This window comes from Somniosus microcephalus, chromosome 11, assembly GCF_052327205.1.
Source record: "Somniosus microcephalus isolate GS21.2 chromosome 11, FLI_Smic_1.0, whole genome shotgun sequence".
NCBI lineage: Eukaryota > Metazoa > Chordata > Chondrichthyes > Squaliformes > Somniosidae > Somniosus > Somniosus microcephalus.
In genome coordinates, this window is record NC_140997.1 from 159,103,040 (window position 1) to 159,106,565 (window position 3,526).

A 3,526-nucleotide genomic window follows, 5' to 3' on the forward strand; every position below is an offset into this window, starting at 1 on the left:
TCAGCTATGCCCCTGCCAAGAATGGCCTGCACTGTCTCCTCCAAGAGGGTGAGGTGAGGCTGGGAATGGGAGGTGTGACTCATGATTGGTACAGATTGTTGGTAGGTGAGTGATGGGGGGGATGGGGGAGGAGTCGTGCATAGAAAAGTGTGCGAAGCGAGTGATTCAGTTGGTAGGAGATGGCTTTTCACGATGTATTCACTGACCTTGACCAGTGGTCAAAGGTCATGAAGCTTCTTAAGGCACTGGAGCCAGGTGGTGGGGGCGACACTGCTGGCTGTGACGGCCTCGGTGATGTGGTCCCACATTGTTCTTTATGGAGGGCCTCCTGGCCTCTGTGGGTAGAGGACCGCTCATGCAGTGTTGAGCACAAAGCTGGAGTGCTGCATGCGAGACCCCGGGTGCCCCTTCCCTGGCTTGCTGAGCCATTTGTTAGTGCTGAAGCATTTTCCCCATATTTTGAGATGCGGAAGAGAATTCAGCTTTAAGAGCTTAAGACTCACATTTGGGACTTCCTTTTTAATGTTAATTTTTTATTAAGGGCTGAAAACTGCATTTATTTACTTCATTTTTATTTTTCTCAGTTCAGAAGGCATTGTCCTTTTAATGTCCCACAATGCCTAGCGAACTCATTGCCTTGCTTCCAGAGGCTGTTGGAAGATGGAACACCACTTCTGGACACCAACTTCACGGCCAATGCCTGCACTCATGCCACCAGGAAGGCGTTATACGGTGAGTTAGCACTGGGCTAAAACTCTTTAGTCCCCAGCACGAATTTTTTTCTCCTACCGCCTATCACTCACTATTTGTGGTTGCTCCTTCCGCAGTCTCATTCTTTTGTACGCGTCCAATATCTGTATTCAGGATCCCACTCTCCTACCACTGACACACTGACTCCTCTCCCACATGCCCACACACTACCAATTCAAGGGATATCTCTTCCACTTTTCAGATATGCTGGGTCCCCATGCCTAATTGTCCCATAACCCAAAAGCACCTTTCCCAATTCTACAAACCACACTGGTAATTTTTTTCACGCCTTGAAAACTATTCTCGATGCCTAAAACTTGCAACACCCTTCTCCTGTGCATACAGCTTTCTTTCCATTCCTCCACTCATTATCCTTCAGTATTGTCTCCACTGCCATCCTAAACGCTGTCTTCCCACCTGCAGCTCACACCATCAATCTTTCATGCTCACTCCCAAACTCCCAGCAACTCGTAAATTCTAACCTCTTTCATCCACTAATCTTTCAGCAGTCCCGGTCCCTCAACCCAAACTCCCTTTTTTTAAACCGCTTATCTTTCTGTACCCACATTCCGTCTTGCTCTTTTGTCTCCACAACGCAAACAACCCAACTCTTCTCTTCATAAGTTAAATGTCACCCGCACATAAGTGTTACGTCCGTGTATAATAAGAAACGGACTGCAGAGAACGGTACAATAGGTGTTTACTCAACGTGGCTCAAACTGCAACTGATCTGTACAGGTCACTACTCAGCGTTATATACAGGTGTGGTCACTGCCGGTACTACAGTATACATGAGCTGTAGAAAGTAGTTCCCCCCTTAAAAGGTATATACATTACAATTCCTCCCCTTTTAGATTAACAGTACTATAACACTCATTTAACAATTAAATATCAAACTAATTACAATTAACACTTTTAACATGCAACATTAGCTGAAAATAGTCTATTTATAAATTCAGTCTTTGGGGAGGCTTCCTGATCCTTTCTGGATAGCGCCTTTCCCGAGTGTCTTGCTCTTGGTGCGGAGGCGATTCTGGCCCCCTGTCGTCAGTTGGTTCATCAGCTTCCGATGCTACTGTTTCTGGGGTAGATGCTACCTGTACATCGGGTTCATCACCAGGTACGTATGGGCGAGGCATGGGGTTGACTTGTTCCTGTGACTCTAGGATACGGTCAGCATGGCGTCTCACGATGCTCTCCCCAACGTCCACTGTGTACATTAGTGGGCCCTGCCGTGTGCATATCGTTCCTGGCTGCCATTTTTCTGTTCGGTAGTCACGGGCCAAGACTGGTTGCCCTACATTGAAGCTCCTTGTTGGCTTCTCATGGATGTGCTGGAATTGCTTACTCTCAAAATCTCTTCGTACGTTTGGTCTGAGCAAATCCAGGCGAGATCTTAACCTTCGGTTAAAGAACATCATGGCTGGGGCCTGGTTGGTGACTGCATGTGTCGCATTCCGGTAGGCGAACAGGAAATTGTCCACCTTATGCTGCAGCGGAATGTTGTCATTGTACATAGCCTTTATTGCCTTCTTAAAAGGTTTGTACGAACCTCTCAGCCAATCCATTTGTGGCTGGATGATACGGGGCGGATGTGTAATGCCTTACCCCATTCTTTTTCAAGAACCTCCGGAACTCTTCGGACACAAACTGTGGTCCGTTGTCGGAGCAAATCTGTTCTGGCAAGCCATTCCTGGCAAAAATGGTCCGTAGGACTGCAATAGTTTTCTCCGTGGTGGTGGAGGACATTTTGATGACCTCAGGCCATTTCGAGTGCGCATCTACGGCTATTAAAAACATTGAGTCCATGAATGGACCAGCAAAATCAATATGCACCCATTGCCATGGGGATGAGGGCCACTCCCATGGGTGTAGAGGGGCCTGTGGTGGTGCATTTTGGACTTTCTGGCATCCTGAGCAGCTCTTGGTCAGGTCCTCGATTTGTTTATCGTTTCCCGGCCACCACACATAAGCCCTGGCTAGGCTTTTCGTTATTACCCCTCCCAGATGACCCTCATGAAGCTCATTGAGCACTCTATCCCTTAACTTGGGTGGAATTACCACTCGGGATCCACACATCAAGGTCCCCGGCACACTGACAGCTGTTCTCTCCTTGTCGAGAATGCTGGCAACAGTGAGTCGCCATGTGCTGGTCATCCCTTCACCGTCAAATCATATACCCGAGACAGTGTCGAGTCATTTTGGGTTTCCTTTTCGATACAAGCGTTAGTTACCGGTAGGTATTCAACTATAGTCGAATGGAATATTTCGACAGGATCCACTGCTGGTGCTTCCTCCGCAGTAGGCAGTGGCAGGCGTGATAGCCCATCAGCATTTCCATGCTGTTTCGTGCCCTTATATTCAATCTCATAGTGGTGCGCCCCTAGAAAAAGTGACGATCTTTGTAGTCATTGCACAGTCATCACCAGAACGCCCTTCTTCGGATTAAAAATGGAGACAAGAGGCTGGTGATCAGTCAGCAAGGTGAATTTCTGCCCGTGCAGATAGTGATTGAACTTTTTCTCTCCCCACACTAGGCTGAGGGCCTCCCTGTCAATCTGGGCGTAGTTACGCTCGGCTGAGGTTAGTGATCGTGACGCAAAGGCTATTGGCCTCTCTGAGCCGTCCGAGAATTTGTGCGACAGCACCGCTCCAATGCCGTAGGGTGACGCATCACATGCCAACCGAATTGGTAATGTTGGGTTGTAATGGGCCAATACCTCTTTCGATGTGATTAGTGTTTTGCTCTTCTGGAAAGCTCGTCTACATTCGTCAC